The following is a 22,888-nucleotide window of genomic DNA, read 5'->3' as shown; positions in this document are numbered from 1 at the left end:
CTAAATGGTCAAACAAAGACAAACGTAAAAGAATTAAATCCTTTTTTTTTTTTTCCTTTACTTGCTTCTGAAGTTTAGTTTCTTTTAAAAGTGAGATGCATACAACTGAATTCCATAGAACTGGTTTAGTTTTAACACTATCATACAGAGCCAGGAAAAAGGAAAGATTTTGGAAAATGCCATTAGAGAAGCAGACAACTTCAGTATCTGTTTTATTGCTCCTATTTCACAATACAGACAAAATACGAAGGCGTAATTTCAATACTCCAATTTCGGTTTACCTTCATTCTTTCCAAGCTCAACTTCATGGCTCATCATTTCAGTAATATACATTTTCTTTCGTCTAATCTTGATAATTCTACTGTTTCTGGATGTCAGTGATCCGTCATTCCTACGTGGCTCCCAGTAGTTAAAGCATATGGCTTCTTGAAGATGTTTCAAATACGTGTCCTGGTTGGGAGGCTCATTAAACTATGATTCTATCCCTTCTTCCAGTTGTAAAGGTCAGTATCCAGACTTAATCTCCACTGAAACAAAATTAACCTTTTGCATTCAAAGAGAATAGACGCGCTACGACCGCTGAACTGTAATACTGCCAGCACTACAGCACGTAACTCTGCTTATGCTAGAGAAAAACGAGGGTGGAAGACAAGGACAAACTGACAGAACTTCTGTATATGACGCCAGCCATATTACATATGACTAGGAATATGACCTCATCCTGTGATTAGTTGGATACATTTTACTGACAACAAAAGAGGAATATCTAATCCCCAGTAACAACAGCTATTTGATGATTTCTCTTTTAAAACCATTGGATGCTTACTGACTTGAAATTACACCAGTTGGTTGTTGTTGTTTTATCTTCTAGTAAAATTGTGTTACTGTTTTCTGCTTTTTTATTATTAGTTTTGTGGGATTGCAACAAGCGGGAAGTACAAAACGGTGGCTACCATTCACGTATAGTCTAACTGGAATGGATAATGGAAGTCTCCTTCTCTCCCTAGTGCACACAGAAGACAGCCGTAATTGCAGCCCCAGTGCACGTGAACTCCTCAGCCATTCAAATTCTCGCAGCCTGCTCTACTCACAGTTAGCACAAAGTGAGATAATTTCCTTCCCTACGTTACGCTTCATAGGGAAACTGGATTATAATATGCTCAGAAGGTCTAGATAAAAGACAGATGATTAAGAATTACACAGATAAAATATGTAAAACCTCTGTGATGTAAAATATCTGTAAGGCAAAGTCCTCTTTACACAAGGCAATGCTTGCGGGACAAGAGTCATGCAGGTGTCCCAGCTCTCCCTCCGCACAAGAGACAACGCTACACCCTGCAGCCAAACTCTCGCTATGGTGTTTCCTCGTGTGCCAGTAATTGGCTGTCTGCAATGAGCTGGAAGGAAGAAGTGGCACAGCTGGATTTTCTTCCCTTCTCACGTCTGCATATGAGAGGCTCAGTAAGAAACTGCACTGTGTAAGAAGACAAGGATAATGCACAGACAGTGAGATGAGCTCCTAATTGCAGAAACGCTAGGGAATATTTCCAATTAATAACCTTAAAAGAACCCTGCAGTCAGTCCCTCAGCTCTCTCGCTGCAAGAATCAGTACTAGGAGCACTGAACCAGCTACAGGATCTAAAAGGTGCTTGGAGGATCTCCTCATTCTACATCTGAGATGCTCTGTCGGTAGCAAGGCTCTACTCTTCTACTTTAAGAGTAAAAAGAAGTAACACTTCTCCAGCACTCAAATCACTCACTCCTGCATTGCACTCCAAGATAAATTCGTGCTCTAAGTGCCACAGCACACGGAGCTTTGAGTTCCTATTTACATTAGCTTCCCAGTTCAGTTTCACAGTGCGTTTCTCCAGGGGCTGTAACCAGTACACGTCCTTTTGTAACGTTAAGAAACCACGACACAAATCATGAGCAGAGGATGAAAAGTTGCACGTCTTTTACAAATCCTTACTGGAACCTGAGAGCAGATACTGGGATATCAGTAACTTCCTTTGCAGCCTTAAATAAGCGTGTCCTGACCCCCATGGCTTCCTTAGCTATTTAATACAGCCAAGCATTCACCTGATAATCCACTGAGGTGCTCCCTTCACAGAGGCTGCACCAGCAGAGAGCCAGGCATCCACGCTATGCACCGATCTCCATGGAAACAAGGCTGTATATTTGGCAACTAAAACCTGGTGAATTAAGGGTAATTTCCTTTCCTCTTTTACTCTCATGCACGTTAAACAGCATAAAAAGGAAATAAGGAGAAATATAATAAACAGCTCATGATATTTTTAGGATGGAAATTATACGTACCACTAAAGGTATTATTTAGTGGTAAACAATTCCCACTAAAAGGCAGTGGTTTTCAGAATTATTTATTTCGATGAATTCATTCTGACAGGAACCACACCTGTCACATAAACACTCGCTAGTGTATTACTAGTTTATTAAGTAGGCATTTGCAATGCATTGTGAACAGCCACCTCTGCTGTAACAACCCCCCTCTAGAAAATTCACTATACACTACACTGTTTGCTTAGGGTGGCCAAAAAGAAAAGAAAATCCCTTTCCTCCCAAAGGTTCTTTGCCATACCTCTGCAAATTCATCTGTGGCCACCTCACAAGATTATTTTCTTATCAGACCATCTGGCGTCTTTTCCTCTTATGATGACTCTAAGCTATGTGTGAGACAGTTTGTCAATTAAGCTCGCAAAGGCAAGCAAAAGTGCTTTTTTGATGCCTTTCTCTGTATTTTGCTGTTAGGATTGTTGAGCAATAGGTGACCTGACTGTGTCTCTGCAGCTTTTTATATTCTGATTGGCACACACAACTCAAATTCAGACATAACAAGAAAGCACTATCAATCTAGACTGTACATAAACCTGTTCAAAACTGCAGAGAAATTAATATTAATAACAGTGAAGATGACTGAGATTCATCTGTATCTTTTTGGAGCTCAAATTTATCATGACGAAATTCTGCATCTGGGCTCAGGATGCAGTTGGACATGATGGTTTTTCTTGCCTTAAGATCTATGCATTTGTTCCAGACTTCAAACATTGAGAAACTCAAAACTTTCCGATGAATTTTTCACATCACATCCAGTTCCCCTCCACGCACTGCATGAACAACTGTGAAGGAATCCTACAAAAAGCTGGAGTTGTGTCCATGGGACAACAACACAAAGAAATATACCCTCTGGATGATTATACGCAAAGAGACAGAGGCCAAAGAAAGACTAAGAGCAGCAATTTGCAAAATGAATAAACATAAAAAGGAGTTATGCCACGCGTGCTTTCTGTTCCACAACTCCTGAGAATAATTAATCTCGAAACCCTGATGGGTAGATCAGTGCTATGTCTTTAGACACTAAACTGAGTATTGTACTGGGAACTTGAAGGAACTAAATGAACAAGCAAGAAATGAGAGCAAGACAAAAAAAATAGCTCTTTTGTATTAGTTGTACATTCTTAACAATCTTAGGTTTAATTCATAGCCCCACAAGCTGCTAAAATGAAAAGAGATTTCAAACAAAACAGTTTTAAAAGATAAGCAGGCTCAATGGCTTTGGAGAAAGGGAGGGAGCAATCCAAAAACAAACAAACAAATATTAAATACCTCTTATCAGCCTCCTGCTCCCAGGTTTGGTTTTGCCTGGGGGAAATAAAAGGGACATTTAGACATTCTTTCAAGCTTCTTCCTCCTGGGAGCACTGAACAGAGGACTTGGGAAGGGACGGTACCAGCAGGAGCTGCTCCTGAGAGCTTGCTGGCAGAGCCAGTTAGTAACAAAAGCCAGAGACGGGCACCTGCCCAGCTGGCTAATCCCCTCGCTGCCAGCCTGCTGGCAGCAAACATCTCAGGCCACCTGAAGGCTGTTAGCGCTCCTTCTCTCCTGCAGAAGGCACAGACCCAAACACACTGTTCCATCTTCCCAGGGGAATATCACCTCTACGCCGTCCCTCAGTCATAATGGCAAATCCTACATTATAAGAAAGTTGTAACACTCCCACGCCACTTTGCTATGCCGATCAGTATTTGTACGTTTTTCCCCTGCCTCTGAAGTAACATCCACTTGTCTATCCTTGAGCCGAGCTGTTATTTCCTATCTTGCTACTATTGCTTTTTTTTTCAAGCCTCACTTGTTTTTTAGTGGTTTTCAGCTAAATCTTTTTGATTCGTAATTTTTGAGCTGTGATCGAAATACACAAACAGCTTAGATGTTTTGTCTAGGGTTTGCTACCGACTTAAATGGTGTCATCACAGCATCTAGTGTTATTTACTCTCACATTCATTATCTATATTCTCACATGCCTGGTTGCACTGAAGACAGTTTTGAATCCCAAGGAAGATTCCCATGATGAGTTCATACTGACCATTTTTTGGAAAGAGATAATTTTGCACGCCTCGTACCTGATTCCAAATCATCTCATTTAACTTCCAGTATTTTTCCATGGTAAACAAGGAAAAATGAACTGGCTTTGGACCAGCCTTTTTACTTTTTATGTCACATGAAGTGGAAGCTCCTTGCTGAACACTTTCAGCTTCAGTCTCTACTATATGCAAAACAGCTAGCTGAAAACTTCACTGCTTTACTTCCCTGCATCCTTCCTTCTGTTCAAGATTAACTCTGCAATTGCTCTTCCTACTAACTGATACATTTGTTTTTGCACTGTGTTTTGTGTAAGGCAACTTTTCATCCAAAGCCTTCAGGAGCAGTTTGCCTTGTATTCTTTTTCTTCCATGATAACAAAAGAAAGAGGAGTGCTTTCTGAAAAGTATCAGCAGCACGTTATCGGTGCTGTGCTCGGCACTGATGAGATCACACCGAGAGTGGCGCGGACAAGGACAGGCACGTAGGAAAGATTAATCGAAACGGGACTAGGGGCAGAAAGGCCAGCTGAATCATTAGAGAAATGGAAAGCCTGCTTTTCCAAGAGAGGCCTAAAGAGTTTGGCTGGTTTAGATTAGCAAGAATGAAGCCTGAGATGGACTATCTGCTACGTACAGATACTTTTGTAGTAGATTACCACGGACAGGAAAATTAAAGATAAACCAAAGCGTGCACAAAATATACAGGTATAAAATATACACAGAGTGTACTTAGGCAAGACAGAAGAGATTCTCAGTCATCAGAAAAAAAACTTCCCACTAAAAGGAGAGAAAACACATCTGTTTGGCAAGAAATTAAAGAATAATGTGAAAACGATAGCAGCAGGTGACTGGACTCAGTGAAGTTTTTCGTTTCCATTTTCACAAAAATTGTTGCTTGGGTAAATATTTTTTCCTAGAGCAGTCCTTCCACTGAAAATATGACCTTGTGAAATTTCAAAGTATTCATGCCAACAAAATGAAAAATTTAGTTTTAAACATGGCTGAAGCCTAGAACAACAAACTGCCAGAGCGATTCCAATAAACACATCCCAAGCTTCAGTTTTGAAATTCCTAAGACATGTACAATGGCAGAAGCACCTTGTTGCCATTGTCCCAAACACCCCTATGAAGCATGCAGTCCCACACTTCAGAACAAACGTATTAAGGCAGTTTAGTGAAGATTTTCTAAGGTGTAACATGGAAAAGGCAGTATAAGTTAGGCATTCATGACAACTAGCATGAATATGAAAAATCTGGCTTGAGATTGCCCTAAAACATTACAGTGTCTGTTTCAAACACAAAAGTCAATTTTCAACAAAAAGCTTTACGTGCCTTTTTTCTTATCTTGGACAAAAGACCTCAGATTTCAACAAGATGACAATGGTGGTGTTTTTTTTTTCCTAATGAGTGATATTTTGGTAAGAACATTCCTCAGGAACATGACACAAAACCACATGCTGAATCTGAGATGTAAATCTGATACTAAATTAAACCTGAGATGAAGAATTCAATTTCTATCATTTACCACTTCCTGAATTATCCCTTAGTACCAGCAGAATTTATTCTCTTCCTTAATTAGTCAGCTTCATTTTCCTCTTTTATCTTGTCAGAAACAAAATAATTAACGCGTTATTTGCATTTGGGCTTTTCTAATCTGGCATTTCTCTTTGCTCATCTAAAGGCTATTTGTATTCATCATTACTTTTTCTTTCCCAAATACATTTTGGAGTTTTCCACCTTTTCCTACTTTTCAGTGGTTTTATTTACACTAAACCCTACAAGCAAACTAAGCTTCAAAACCATGTTTGTGAATATTCATTCCAATGCAAAATTTTTACTTTAGCTGGGATTATGCCCAAGAGTGACCTTCCTTCCTCAGCATCCTAGCAAACAATTTTTAAGATTTGAACACAGCAAATTTATGCAGAGACTTTGGAATTTTTCCCAAAATAAAAGTCAGTATTTGCATCAAGGCATCTTGTATACCTCCTGGAAACTAAACCAAAACCTGAATCTTTCAAAACAAGATCTTTCAAACTGAACTTCCACCAATACATTTTCAGATGGGAGTTTTGCTAGATATGCACATTTGAGAAGCAGTGCAGAACCACAGTGTATCACTTTAGGATCACAAGCACCTCATCAGGAGAGCCCACAGAACTACAGTAAATAGGCAAGGGGAGTGAGACCCAAGCAGAAACCACTTTTCATATCAGAATAGTATACAGGCCATAGCTACCTGAGGTAGGGATTGCTCATTGGCTTCCAGTATTATTATAAGTCCAGCACAGCTGCTTAAGTTTCTTTCAACATACTTCAGCTTGCTTGCACGCACCGTTTCACAAGCAAATTAAATGTGTCTGTACTTTTTACCTGTTCCTTCTGCAGGTCTCTAGAACAGGATACCTCACTAGAGAAGATTCAGGGACACACTGAGCAGGTTCTCAATTGTGATTTCATTTCCTTATACTGTTGGCATTTATCAAGTAAATCAATTGGATATTTATTGCCATGAAAAACTTATTTTCTGTAAAATTCAAAAAATAATCATTAGCATTTGTAAAAAAAAAAGATCAATTTTTCAACTTTCCCGTGAAATAGCTGTCAATAAAACTGTTTTAATACAGCTAAATGCAATATTAATTTCATTCAAAATATTTCCTATGACAGCAAACCATTATTCCCAGCTATGACATAACACCAGTACCTTATGAGATTTCCTTTAAAACTTGATAATGCCCTGAATCCTTGACTTCCCTCTCGTTTTCAGAGAGGCAGGCATGCCCTCTTCTTTTGAAGGTGGCAACCCTCCACTGCTCAACTTGTTCTGTTATTCAAATCTTACTCTAGTAAGTTAATATTAAAAGGAACAAGAATAAAGTCAGTTCTGGCCTGCCTGTTTTCAAGTGGCACCATTTGAGTAAATATGACAACCTGGACTGCATCTCCATTGTCTGGAGTGAATTTGATGTAGTAGGATTGATATAAGGCCTTGATGGAGCACTATTGCATCTCTGCCTATGGGAAAAACAGGGCAGTAAAAAGCTTGTACAGGAGACTTCACTAGACAACGTTCAGCCATTAATCAAAGATGTTTTATTCATGGGAAAGGTTTTTTCTCCCCCTCCACCTGCCCCAGCACTTCTATACTGCGCATCTGATTCAGCAACTGTCACTTCAGTTGACATGAAATTATAGACAACAAAATTATACCGAAATCTGTGCAACTTTCACAATTTTATTGCCTAGGATTCATTTATATTCAGATTTTCAAAATGTTGCACACACCAATATACATCTGCTTTCATTTTGTAACTCCATGCATTTTGCTAGCATGTTATTATAATACACACCTAAGTCACCAGCTATACAGTAACACTTAGGAGACTAGCAAATACCTAAAGAGCTATTCTCGTTTTATTCTATTCAACTTCGGCAGTAAGACAGAGCATTAGATTTCATCATTTGATTTGGGTGCAATAATGAGTATCCAATTCAAAACTAAAGATAACTCGGCCCTGTTGTTAGATTCACACAACCTAAACCAGAAATGCAGTGAGAAACGCTCCTAACCTGTGACAGCAGGGCAGCTTTATAATCAGAGAAGTACATTTTACATTCTAAATCACACCATGCTCAGTGGCCTATGCATCGTGTCACTCCTTTAACCTAGCAGAACAAACAAAATTACAGTCTCTGACAAATAGTCAAGTTCAGCTAATTTCATCATTTTGACTACCCACAACTGACATGAGACTGTCACGAGTTCACAGCACATGCTAAAAAGAGCTGAAGAAAACCATACTTTAGTCTTCCCTAGCTGGACAAACCCCAAGATGGCTGTATGATTACAGCAGCAGCACCTGAAAGGAACATGTTCTGTTCTTACCATGTCTTCCTTCGGTTATAAATGAACAGGCAGTGAGAAAATACATTTTCATCTTGTCTAGAAGAACCCTGTTTACACAAGTGCACGACTGGGACTGGCTGCACTGGTACGTACTGACTGTTGCAGTACAGATTGCAGTGAAGGACATGTGCAGATTTGTACATTCATGTACTACCTCTGACCTGTGCTCAGCATTCTGCTTACTGTTATCAACCAACTGCAATGGTGCCCCTGGTGTTTCATTCGGACTTTATTTACGATAGAGAAAACAATGTGTAAAATTCCCATTCAGTTTGGTGAGAACATAAAAAGCTTTAGTGCAAACCTACACACTCAGTGTAAAGCCTCAGCTTGAATGATCAGGACTGCTGATCATTTTGCTTTCATTTATTCTACTCATAAATTGAAACCTGCTATGTGGGCATGGCTAAACAGCCACATAATTGTCATGAAGTCATTGTAACGCTGGAAACACAAAGTCATTGTAATGCTGGAAATATAAGAATTAACACAAATTGCCTGATGATATGCTCATGCTCCCAGTGAAAGCTACCACCAGCATTCCTTGCAAGTCCTGTGTCACCCTGTTGTCAGAAACCTGGAGCATCACCGTGTCCTGAAAACCATCAGATTTATTTTAAAGTTTGTTTAAAAAACAAAAACAAAACAGTAGCAACTCTGCACATCCCCCAACCCCTAGCTAAACTGCTTGGGCATGCTTATAGCCACTAAAATAAAAATAAAAAATAAAAAAACCCTGATCTTAACATTAGTTTACCTTCATTGACAAAAGCTCACTTTTCTTCTTCAAAAATTTCATAGATTCGAATCACTCTGCAAATTCCTGTGCTTAAAGAAAGTACGGTATAATGCAGCAAAATCATTCCCTGTTTTCACAGATAAATTTGGGAACACAAATGCTCTTGCTGGTGCCATGAGATACTTGTAAATTTCCCATTTATATTATTTTATAATTTATATAATTTTCCCATTTATAAGTAATGTAAAATCTGTATCCCAAATACTCGAGTATTAGAAAAGGAAATTAAAAAGACAAGCAATATAAACTGAAACAGTGTAGTCATGTGTGGTGCTATTTCTATGTTACTAAAATATTATGTGACCTTAAATAGAAGGTACTTAATCATACAACTGGAAGCAGCTTTAGTCATACTTAAGTGTTGGCATTTTCATCTACACCAACTACTATGTATACATCGATATTTAGCAATTTAGCAGGAACCCAATGTCTCTTTTTAACTTTCCACATTACTAGATATTTTATAAACTAATCTTATTGTACAGTGATAAAATTAGTATTATGATTAACAAGATCCTTGACAATTTTAACTCAGAACTGTTTAAATAACATATACTTCAGCATATCATACATACAATGAGAAATTACAGAATTACTGAAATTGTAACAGTTTATAATTATAAATTATACGACAGTTTGCTGCCAACTATAAAATACTAACTAGGTAGCTGGTTAAAAATGCTGCATTTATACATCCCAATGTCTTTGTGACACAGAAGGACAAAAAGCACATTTAACATTCCTCCCAACATATAAATCCCTGAGCTGTTTCTAAAACAGGCTGAGTGTTTCAAAGATGCTTGAAGATTCTCCTACAAAAGCCAAGTACCTCATTTCTAAAGTTGTACGATCCCACTTGGAAATCTTAATTTAAAATCCTCTTAGGCTACCAGTACAGGATACCAGAAGGATAAAATTAGGAATTCACTCAGCTAACAGAAGGCATAAAATAAAAAATACATGCTCCTAACTGTAAGTATAAAAGGACTGCACAATCGAGAATAGGCACAACTAATAACATATAATAGAGGACTGTATGAAAACTTTGCCTTATGACACTAAGTTCACTGCCTATGCACTTTTAGCCAAAAAAGCAAACTTCATCATGTCTTCCAGGTGAGGGGTAACAAAGGTAGTGTGTGCACTCAACAAGTCATCGGCAGTGCCAGCTTCACGACTGTCTAACAGCCCTTACTGCCTGCACTGGTGGCCTGTGCAGCCCTTTCCCCCTCTGGAGCTGCACTTCTTGATCTCCTCCCTTCCAGCTTTTCATCGCATTAAAAATCACATCAAAAATTTTAATTATTATTTTCCAGGGAGAGTGATAGCATGTGACTCCAGTAAAGCCTTTGAACATGAAGCCTTTCCCACCTTTGTATGATAACTCAGCGGTCTGCATAATTCATGAAGACAGATGAAAGTCGTCTTTCCCTGTAAATACGTCAGGCAGAAAAACAACTTTGAAATCAAACTGAGGGAAAGATTTAGATCAGACTTTGAGAGCTAACGCAGAAAGCCAACTTGCCAGCGTTACAGCACCTAGGTATCACAGAGGGTCTGCACAAGTCACAGGCAGAGTTCAGCCCACACTGAAACCAAAATTTGAGTTTTAGCCAAGTGAAGGGAACCTAAAGTTAGAAGTAGCTTAGCTGATATGCTTTCAAAGGTATTTCACATTCTTTAGATTTCTAACAGGAAAAAAAAAACTGCCTAGTTTAATTTTTTTTTAATTGTGACTTGATCAAAGGTTGACAACCCTGAAGATCGTATTAATTGGCGGTAATGATTAGAGAACTTAAAAGATTGTTTCTTTTGCAAAATTCACACAACAGTCTCAAAATTGATCAGAAAAAGAAAATGCATGCCGCATCCCTGGGTAATCTTCCATATTTTTTTTCTTAATCTGGGCTAAGAAGGAGACATACAGAAAGGTCTTTCGTAAGAACCCATATCAGATTTGATAACTTACTTCAATACACACCTAAGTAGGAGCCTAGGGATATCACTAATCATAATAAAATGCAGTAGTTGTTCGCACAATCAGTAATTAAACATTGGAACTCCGCCAGAGAAATTGAGAGACGTTAAAAGTTAATGTTCAATGGATATTAAAAGGAATGCAATTGGAGAAATTAATGAAAGAAAAACCATTTATCAAAGGCTGTTCAATGCCCTCTGGAAAGGTTGGACGTGGTGCTTAGGGACATGGTTTAGTGGGTGACATTGGTAGAAGGGAGATGGTTGGACCAGATGATCTTGGAGATCTCTTCCAACCTTAATGATTCCATGGTTCTATGACATCCCACGTGGATAAGGAAGACATGTGAGTGCAGGTCTCTCCAGAGGTGAGGAGAGTCCCACCCGAAGTGACACCTGATGCTCTTCTACAGGCTGCCGTAGGAGGTGACATGACAATGAGCTAGATCAATCTATTAATAACCACCCAAATCATTCAATTTTGGATTAATCTGGCTTTGGTAACCATTTTAATGTCCATCTTTTCTACACAGGTAAGGGATGTAGAGCTCCCAAGTTCTGAACTTCTTTACAGCTTTCTCATTGTTTAATGGTATAGAAAAATAACTCCAAGAGCAGCACATTATTTCAACATTAGAAGTACAATGGATAACACTGACCTCAGCCATACTGCAGCATCCTTTAAAACCAAAAATGAAGTGTATGGCTTGCTTTATTTAATACTCAACCTCATATAAAGATGCTGCATTTGTAGCTATAGCAAGAAGTAAACTTTGAATTACAATCACTGTTGCATGCTAAGTAGTGCTTGCGTGTGCTAAGTGCTTTTGTAAAAGCTGCATCCACTATACAACAAGAAAACAAGAAAATTGATGTTGTAATTACTGTGTGTCCAAGAACTCAGTGATGGATGGTATTTTCTTGATTTTTACTTTCAAAACAATGCCCCCTCAAAAGATAAATTTAAGAAACATACCAAAACAGCATCTGCTGGGAAAATAAATAAATAAATAAATGAAAGCTTAAGAAGACAAGAGCCAATTTTCAGATTTTCTTTTTTGTTGTTTCATCTTGTTGATCTCTAACTACAGATCAGCCCCAAGGTTGCTTATCTTGCAAGATCTGACAAGATCACAGGTCATGACACTAAAGTTATAAAGGATTAATGTTCTTCGTTACCATACTCACAGTTACTTCAGGGAGTGAGATAAAAGGAGCAGAGAAAAGGAATAATAATAAGAAAGAAAGAAAGAAAAAACAAAATAAAAAATGATAAAAGTACATCGGGTAGGCCCAAGTATATTTAGTCCTCCTCATCCCTCAGCTTGTATGTGTGTATGCGTTTCAGGGACATGCTGACTACAAACCATGGCTAAGGGATGCACTTCTGAAAGCATTTAGTTGTCCTGCCTATTGAAACAGACAGTCCTTTACAGTGCCACAACACGAGCGTTCAGCTAGATCGTTCATCTGAGCTCAGCGAGGACTGCTGCCATTACTGCGCAGGGAACCTTCTCCCAGCCAAGAGTGCTCAGGTAAGAAAGAAGAGTTGGGTGCACCATTAAAATAAGCCATGAATCTTTCATACTATTTGCTAAACCTACCTCAGCTGATTATTCTACACACCGGTTTGCCCAAATCTATTCTAATCTGGAAGTTAGACAAGACTTTGCAAATCAAACCAAATATTTTCCTGGGGTGTAGATTTAACCTTTGATTACAAATGAAGCTCATTTCAAAAAATGTATTCCTCTCAAGAACAGTATACTTGTACTATTACATGAGTTGAAGTATATTTAAAATTTACAGAAAGCTGAAAGGTAAAATAATACAAAATTGTTTTGAAAATCCTCTCTAAAAAGTAAAAGGTGACATCCGTAAGACATCCATGGTGAACATAATATTAAGACTTTGAAACCAAATTCTACAATACTTCCCTCCTAACTGCGAAGACCTTTACAACTGGGGATGACAGATCTGCAAATACATCTGCAAATGTATTGCTCTAGGGGAAGCGGAAGGAAACAGTAGGAATGCTACGGCATATATAAAAATATATATTCTGAGTGTGATTTGTAAGTTTGAGAAATATAGAAAGTTTTGGCTTTTATCATTTAAAACAAGAACCTAGAATCATAAATAAAATAAACCTGTACTTTTAAAATCACATTTGAAAAAATCTTTACTAAGCAAAGAAACTCAACCATCACTGGATTTTTATTTATTAAAAAATAAAGGAATTTCTTACAAGACAAAGCAAAATCCATTTTGTCCATTTTTGGAACGTGAGACTTACAGAACAATAAAAAAACCACAGTTACATGAACATTAGAAACAGCTTAATGATTGTGAAACTTTCATCACAGCAAGCTCTTGGCAGCGTAGGCTTTACTGAGAATTGTAAAACAGTTGCAGCTATACTATTTTCATGACTATAACTATCTCAGGCTATCCAAAGCCAGAGGCAGCAACTGGAGGACCATTAGAGAACAATAATAAATTTTCTAGAACAGGCAAGTTATCCACAGACACACTGGTGAATCTTTTTTTTATATTCTGTTTTAAAGATAACCTACAGGTCAAATGCATTGAAATACATTCAGTCTTCACTCTCAGCTTTCTAAATAATGCATTTTAAAAGCTGGCATTCCTTAGATCTTCATTTAGTATTGAGGTCGAAGGAGAAAGGAGTGAATACATAAACATCTTATTTTTCATTTTCACATAGCTGATTCTCCCCACCCCTCCTGATTTAAAAAAAAAAAAAATCAAGTTTTTTCTATCCTCATTCTTTGTCATGGCACAAGAAACAGTAACTTAACACTCACATCTAAAATGCAAGTATTAGTCCTTTTCCAAGGTATTTATAAATGAAATATTACCGAAGTAATAATGGAAATGGTCTAATTCTTTTATTATTTTTTTTTTAATGTAAGTAATAAAAATAGTAACTATGTAGCCCGTAGTACAGCTTCCGGTACTCTATGGACCAGCTGATTAACACAAAGAATCAGCTAATAAATCTAGAAGTAATTATGGTTGGGGGGGTGGGGGGGGAGGGGGCTGCAATCAGTTCAAGGCAACTGAATTGTTTCTGAAAAGTTTCTGGATAACTTTTAAAAATCTGTACGCTACTTCTGTGCTCGTTTTTTTATGTAAGCTCATTTTTTTTTATGTAAAACATATATCTTCTATGTAGAATGTGTAGTCAAACAAGACAAAAAAAATATATATATCAGGAAATGTGATACCAGAGATTTCATACTTCCAGCCCTCATTACAAAGTCTGGCACAGAAGTGTAAGCACTAAACCTGAGACCACCGAAGTGTGCCAAAAGCCCAGGAGAAGAGGTCGGTTTGTTGAAGGAAGAATGCCCACACCAACACCTGCAATTCTGTAGCAGCACAAGTGTCATTTGGTAGGTAAGCTGGTGTCATTATTTGGAACAACACATAAATAAATGAACTGTGTTCGGCACATTCAACACTATATTGTCTGCAGGGAAAGGCAAACTACTAAGCTGTTTTAGAGAATTGTCTTGCTACATTCTTACTAATATGGAATAAAACCAAAGACGTTTTGCATACCATTTCAAATAAAGATACAGTAGGAGGTTATTCAGAGCAGTCTCTTCTATTTCTCTTCAGTTTTAAATTGCATCTAATATAAAAATGCATAGAAATGTTCAAAACTGTACTACTTTAATGGTAATGGGAAATAGTGGCTATATTCACTTTTCAGAGAAGTTCTAGCAGATTAAGTCAGAAATTGTATTTACTTTTCTGGAGAGAGTCACTCTCCAATTCTGCAAGCTGGCTGGGATTCTTTTTAGTTCACTTCTCTGAAGGCAATCTGTATTAAAGCAGAACAAAAGCTCCTAATCAGGTAAACACAAATACTGAGCTTCTAGTATCTCCCTTTAACACACAAGGTGCCGTTCATCCCACTACACTGCTCTGAATGTAAAAAACAAAGGAACAAAAAACTAGAGAACTTGGTCTGATCCCCTGTCGACTAACAGGAAGCAACATTCTCAGATATTCTTCCATCATTATACATACTTTGGTTAAAAAAAAAAACAACAGTTTGCCTACACTGTGCAGTAAGGAAATGAAAAAATAAAACGAGAAAACAAGAGAAAATGGCCCTTACAAACCAAATTCATAATAACGTGAGTAGATTTCTAAATGACTAAAATGTTTAAAAAACAAAAGAGGATTTTTTTTTTTTTGGTAGGATTTTGTGCTTTGAGTTTTGGCTTTGTTTCTTACATATAACAATAGCACATTCTGGACCTAAGTATACTTCTTTAGGCAGACAATTTGATAGTCACTTCTGAATGCACAGATACACAGATAGGCAGAAACAGATCCCATTCTGACTGGCCTTTATGCAGTTAATTACATCCCAAAAATAAACGAAATACACAGATAACTAAAGCATATTGAATTTTCTCATGTATGAAAATAAATTGCTTTCAATTATTTTTTTTTATCTGCAAGAAACCAATTGCTTTACTGAATGCTTTGAATTGAGAATAAATATACAAAATTGCTAAGCTAATTGCACATCTCTTGCATCTGAGAAGCTGATAAGCAACACATTTTCAGCAACAGGCACTGACTGACCAAAGCATTAACTCATGTTACTGCCGTCCGCATTATTTTAAAAATATCTCTGCAAATGGTTCTATAAATGCTAAACATCGAGTTGGAAAAAGAAGCCACCTACACCTAATCTCTGCTGTATTAAGTAATGCTGAAGACATTGCAGATGGGAGACAGGATCTTTGTGCCAGTTTAAATTCCGGGCAGTGCACTGATGACAGGACACAGTAAGAGCTACACAACGGTATTTCCCACTGCAGCTCTACACAATTTGAAGTCATGGTGCTTTCAGTGACAAAGAGGACACCATGGAGCAGCGAAGTGATGCTGCTGTGGGGTAAGAACGTAACGCTCCATCTTTTTTCCTCCCTCTAAGTCCAGTTATTTATGTCACAACAGTAGATTTTTTTATCTATTGATGAAACTCTTTCATATCCCAACTAGATAAGAAAGCTCCTTTTTTTTTTTTTTTTTTTTTTAAGAAAAACAGATCATACTTTCAAGATTGGTACTAGACGTAGTATTTCCTCAGTCACTCCTGTGTGTGGACACATACCACACGAATGCTTTTTCTTGCTGTTAAACAGAAAGCTCCTGGGTCACCTGTATCACTGAAATAAAGTTTTACTCTCACACTTTGCAGAATTCTTTGCTTTTTAAACACTGCTTCAGAGCCACGGGAAAAAAGTTTTTTGACAAACACCTTTACATTAATTATGTTATACTGTATGTTAGGCTAGAAAGAAAATAAGATTGCTATTCAAATCAAGCAGGCAAAAGGAATCACCTTATGATTAAAGTATAGAAATAAGATGGCTATTTGTGGCTCCCATCAATGACGGTGTGTGTGTAAACTCAAAGGTTCCTTAGAACAGATCTTCAGAAGAAGCAAATTACCAATGATAGTCTTCATTTTTACAGTGTATTTTAACACACTTGCAGATGCATACTTGCACTACCATAAGAGTGTAGGCACCCGTGAACACTTCAAAAAAACTATTTAGTCGGAACTGTCAACATAGTGAATATGCAGCCTTGCAGACAGCATTGCCCATCCCTACTGCTCAATACATTAGCTGAATTGTGAATACGTAGAGATTTAAAAAATATATATATATGGAAGGAAAGGAACAGGCTTTTTTGAGTGAAGTAAATTCATATCTGTCCAAGATATTTACCAAAGTGGAACTGATATCTGTGTGTAAACATTTTTTTTTCCTATTCCTTTGCTCATTTCATTTCTCTATGGGGAATTAAACATAACAAAGAAAAAAAACTTTTGACTGAATCATCTTCTTGTTATTCCAAACAATCCCTGACTGAGACCTTACACCTAAAAATCACACACTGACACTTTGAAAACATGTCTTTACAGAACAGGATTTTCAGAGAGGGGGAACACCAGTAACTATTTAAAGTTACTAGGAGATTAACACCTCCCTAAAAATGACATCATTATCTTGAATTGGCCATCCAAAAGAGGAAATCTTCACGATTTTATCATCTCTGTTTTAGGTAAAATGGTTTCAACCATGGCAGCAAAGAAACTGAAGGGAAATCATATTTATTTCTTCTGTATATTCAAAGTACCCCATACTACTGGAGTTCCACAGGAATCATTACTGATGTTTTGACAATCTAGTAATTATCTAAGCAGTTATAAAATCAGTTTAAATTGATTAATTGAATTGCTCATTTTTTCTGTTTTGTTTTTATCAGCTGTTATTAACATTTCATGAGCATTAATATTTATAAATTACAAAGATTACAAGAAGCAATTAGCACCTTCCAAAATAATATTACCCAGAGAAAACAAACATCAAACATGATTAAATAAACTCAGGTTTTCATAATAAAAAAAATAAATTAAATTATTTCAGCATCAGGAAATACTGTAGTCTAAATTAGTGTCATTTACTGAGAAGAATATATGCCTGAATCCAAAGAAGTACAATTCTATTTCCCCACCATGCATGCAGCCCGAGCAAACAACTCTGCTGTACTACATGCCCAGACTACCAACAGAACAGTTTGCTCAGAAGCATCTGCAATGACTCTGTGGCCTGCATCTACAGCAGGTCTGAGGTCCATTGGACCTACCTGCCTCCTGGTTCAACATTCACACCGTAAGTTACACTACACATCACTATAAATTTATGCAACCCGCCCTCACGCTTACACTAGGCAGAGTTTGTACTCAACAGCTTCTCTGTGAAACACAAGTGGCAGCGACTCTGCAGCTACTTCACAGTTGGAAATTTTTCTTTAACAATTCTTCCCATTAAATACTTTTTCCAATGGTTACAATGAAAATGCTAATTATGGACTGTCTGACAGCAAAGACAGCCTCACAACAGAGTGCGGATTCTTGCTTGGACCTCAGGACACTATGAAATTATACTCGAGATGGGTGAAATGGGATTGTATTGAAAGAATACAATCTTGTATGTTCTTCAAATGAAAAAAAAAAAAAACTTTAAAAAAAAAAGAGAAAACTCTTTCTTCCCTCTCTCAGCAGCAAAAAGAGTGCAGAATTCTTAACTCAGGAACAAAAACAAAATGCAGTTGGGATCACCTTTACAATACGCTAGAACGAAGGTAGCTAAAGCGTGGAAAAGCAGTAATGTGCACAGCACATATAAGCACACCTCAGAGCAACTTTAAATATAATTCTGGTACATGAAAAAACCATCACCTCAAATCTAAGAATAACAAACACATCTCAAAATTTAAGTGCATCATTTTTGCAAAAATAACTTTGTAGAACACGACCTCCTCTTTGTAGTATCCAAATATTTCCAAAATCAACATTAGTCATGTTTTTCCTCTTTTTCTCAGATCATGGCTACATTGTACTTCACAAAATTCTGTTTCTGCAACACAAGAAAAGAGGAAAAAAAAAAAGATACTATTATTCTCCCTCACCGGGAGACAACCAGTGTTTAATTTTCATATATAAAAATTCTAAAAGCATGGCTACATCCGATGCCTTTCTTCTTAATGGAGGGTGGGTCAAATACAAGACACAATTTTACCATACCTTATGAAAAATTATCAACAAGTCATATAAATTGCAACCTACATGGATATCAAGTGAACATTGTTGGGGTCAATGAAGTCTAAAGAAAGAGGAAAATATTAAATATGAAGCACAGAAGAAAAGAGACTTTACTGCACAATAGATCTTCACAAAGGATGAAATCAAAACCCTTCTATTTAAACAATAGTTAAATGATCAGTTAACTCATGATTAAATCTACTGATATGCTCAAAGGTATACCTTTCATAACACCGATTTTATAAAATGATTATCAGTGCAAGAAAAGCTAGGATGTATTCAGAGAAAAAACGACAAGAAAACACATGGACAGAAAATCAGGGATAGTAAAAAAATATCCCAAATATCACATGCAAATGCTTCCATTCCAAATTTCAAGGATCGCAGATAAGGTGTTCCTGTAACTCTCAATTAAAAGCCATACTGCATTTCATTGTCAAGAGTATGTTCTTCATATTCAGCCTAAATTTTCCCTTCTTAACCTCATCTTATTATACCTCCCATCTCATACTTGATGAAAGGGCAAGGGAGGGGAATAAAAGATTAACCCCAGATGTAATTAGCCTAATGAGGTCACAAGCAGCTTTCTTTCACAGCCAACAGAGTCAAGAGAAACAATATGGTCAGCATTCACAAATGTCCAGTTGTGACCAGGTACCAATTTCTAATTTAATTGATAGCATTGGCATTTCCTATGAATCCAGATCAAGATTTGAACAAATACTGCAAAACTGTAGCAGGGTACCTGATTCATGCTGTTAATTCCTTGGCCTATCTGTAGATTTGTCTCTAGAAAGCCACTACGTTTATTGTGATATTTTCTCCTCCATCTCTGTAGTAATTTCCCAAACTTATTTAATCTTTCCACTAGCAACCAAGATAGGCCTAATACCTCTGTGTCTGCAGGATTTAAGCACCTTACGATTGTAAGTGAAATTTTATCCTTAATGTTATCATTAGTTCACATTACAGAGGCTGAAGTAATAAAGTAGAAGTGACTTTCACAAAGTTACATGGAAGTTACCTACAGTGCAAGTCAGCACTTTAACCTACATAATAATCATAATCCTTCTGCTTCAGTTCATCACTCTAGCACTTTTTGTTGCTGTTTTTGTAGTATTGGGAGACCATAATTAGCAACCCAGCTAAATAAAACTAGATATTGCCTACACCTCTAGAAAACAGTATCTTTTTATATGCATTCAATGTTATCAATCTCCTCTAGCAACTACAGAGTACTCTATTTACCAAAATAAAAACGTCTTCGATTGTACATTTAGAAATGAGTCAGACTGTCGGTGTCTGGAATACAGACGCTCTTGAATTTGTAAAGTATTCAATGACACTACCAACTGAAAAACAGATAACACCAAATATTAGAATTTCCCCCACAGAGTATTTTTGGAAGAATCTGCTTATAAAGGTTAACTTCAGTTTGAAGATCCAATTTCTTTCCCAGACCACATCATAGCTCAGGGCTCTATCGAAATCTTATAAAAAGACAAACACAAACATGAGTCAGATTTCAAGAGTCCCTACTTAAGCTTCTGTGCTACAGCATGTCTTCGTTATAAAAGGAAGAACCACGGAGAACTGCAATGAATACTCAAGCTGTCTATATACAAGCTGTGCCACTAAATGTTTACGACAGCCCTGTTATTTGCAGATTCATCATGCTGCAGGAAAACCCACCAACAGGTTGTGTGGAATATGAGACCATGAGATTTTAGAGGATAAAGCTGCAGAATCGCCTCCACTACTTTCTTTCAACATAAGTACAATTCATAGCTTTCCTTGCTTATTGTACTCTGGCAACAAACGAATAAGCAGAGACATTTCTTCAATGCTTCCTGTCATCTTGGCTTTCCCATTACAATGTAGGTGCTCAATTAATGATGGGACTGAAGGCTTCACAGAGCTAAAATGAGAACAAACCATTTCACCTTAACAAAGCTTAGGTTAATTACTTGGCCCTGTCTAATTTTCTCATTTTCTAGAACTCATTTTCCAGATAGAAACTGAATGGTGATCTGGTGATTCCCTCTTTTTTTCAATATCTATAACCTGACATCATATAACTTGGAGCTTTTTGCACTTCCAACTAAATCTAAGATTTTTAAGGGACATATTAAAAACCACTAGAAAAAAATATTTTTGAGCTTTCATCCAAAAGTTATGTGAACAAGTCTAGTTTACTAAGCAATAAATCTTCCATCCAGAACTACAGAAAGCTAATACTCTTACAAAGATGACCTTTTTTCCTAAGTGGGACAGACTAACTGGACAGTTCCAACTGTATATTAAAAAAAAAAAAAGAAATTATGAATAATTGATAAGAAAGACATTTGAACCGACCTTGTGAGCAGAAGTTGCTATGAGAAACAAAGTGCATTAAATATTGTGGACAATCTATAAAGGGCCTGACTGCAATCTATTCAAACAGCTACACAAATATTTAACAAATATCCATTGCAAATGTCTTTCTCTAGTAATTTGATCTACTGAAAATAATTTCTTGCAAATTCCACAAACAAAAATATTTGTAGAAGTGAATACTTAATGCATAGAAAACATAAATGTTTAGATATAAAGCTAAAGAACATCTTTTTAAAACTTGAAAAATAATAATAGTGTGTTATGATACTGAAGCCAGCATTCAGGAAAGCTTTCCTTTTTAATCCAGTATTTAAGGTATTTTCACTTCTATAAATGCAAAGTACTAGTATTTTTCTGCCTAGTCGCCATTTTTGGTGGGCAAGTATGTCATCTTTCTCACAAGTGAAATAAACATTTTGGAAGTAAAAATTGTCATTTTAAGCCTGTTATAGAAGACATCTACCTGAAATCACTGGTCAGAAAAGTAAAAATTTGACTACTTAGTTCTGTCCTGCTATGAAACTATTAAACAACTCTGGTGTACTGAGGAAGAAACCAAGAATGGGGAATTGTTATTGGGAAGACTTACCAAAAAGATCTGGTCTACATCTGCCCTGCTGTACTGGTTTACAAAAGCACAGAAAAGGACAAATGAATGCTTAGCTTTACATCCTCATACCACATTTGTCGTGAGGGCCAGAAAGCTGTGGTAACCCAGTAGCTTTATATATAACGAAAATCTAAGAGATTGGCCTGGGGTGGCATGACTCCTGAGGCCACTTACAGTTTATAGCACCCATCTAAATAAGAAAGCAATAAATAATTAACACAATACCCTCACAGGGGAGCACACAGCATTGTGCAGAAAGGTGATGCATAGCCCAGTGAGGAATGTCTACCTGTAAAAGCCTGGCAGCAACACAGGACTTGGACATGGCGCCAGCTGGAGCAATGCCTTGCTCTTGCAAGCCCATGGCGCCTGTCCCAGCAGAGCCGAAGGCCTTCATCGGTGTCTCTTCTGCACAGACCATGTGTGTGTTAGAAAGGAACCTCAGAGTAGAAATTACTGTCTGCTATGCACTTCCCAGTTAGTAAAAAATGTAGATTTTGTGTCATCAAGCCATACGGTTCTGCTCTTGTAGTTCACCTGCCCTAAATTTCCCCATCAGAAGGTCCACATACTGTCTATGCAGTTAGGCCCAAAAATTGTGGAGGTAACTTGTCTAATTTCTGTTCTAAAAAGAAGTTAAAATTCTTTTTAAAAGGTGTTAGACCATATGAAGAAAGAAAATAAAAGGTGGGGTGAATCAAAAAGTACAAAGAAAAATGGCAATATGAATCTTAGCCTAAGAATACCAGAACAAATGCTGACTTTAACTGCAAAGCTGCATAAGTTTAATAATACCTCTGAGAAGTAAACCAAACTGTCTGATCACTTAAAATATAGCTTCTCAGCACCAGAAGAACAGAAGGGATAAGCCCAGCTGAGATACAAATCTATAACACCAGATAACAGGAGATATTTAGGATTCTCCACATCCCCAAATAATTTATTCAGACCTTGTAGCTGGCTCCATCAGCTTACCTAATACAGAAGCCAGCAGCAATACATCTGAATCACAAGAAGTTGCATTTTTAACAGTTCCTTTTTTTCCAATGCGTAATTAAGTGTGATATATACTGCACCCAGCAGTGTTTTTGTTTTTCTGGAAGCTTAAGTGAAGGTTTAAACAGCATATAATTTATTATACTGAGCAAATAATTCTGTCTCTTTTGAAATCAC

At 37.1% G+C, this 22,888-nt stretch overlaps 1 protein-coding gene across 30 annotated transcripts in view; it reads right to left on the bottom strand.

The window, feature by feature from the left end:
- The window catches only part of MARCHF1 (membrane associated ring-CH-type finger 1), a 239,569-nt gene that overhangs the window by 72,501 nt on the left and 144,180 nt on the right, over positions 1-22,888 (bottom strand). Inside the window, exons 1-2 of one of the 30 annotated variants that reach the window (XM_080591778.1) lie at positions 3,747-4,781; positions 3,623-3,658 (exon numbers count right to left, since the gene is read on the bottom strand). The exons of 28 other annotated variants lie outside the window; for them this stretch is intronic. The gene's annotated coding sequence lies outside the window, so the exon portion shown is untranslated. Of the gene's footprint in view, positions 1-3,622; positions 4,782-22,888 lie in introns of those variants that run through there. One more of the 30 variants, XM_080591777.1, reaches the window with a different exon arrangement.

The sequence above is a fragment of the Anser brachyrhynchus genome (assembly GCF_964034855.1).
Source record: "Anser brachyrhynchus genome assembly, chromosome: 4".
NCBI lineage: Eukaryota > Metazoa > Chordata > Aves > Anseriformes > Anatidae > Anser > Anser brachyrhynchus.
The sequence above is the reverse complement of the archived record's forward strand: the minus strand, read 5'-3'. Positions and strand labels throughout refer to the sequence as shown.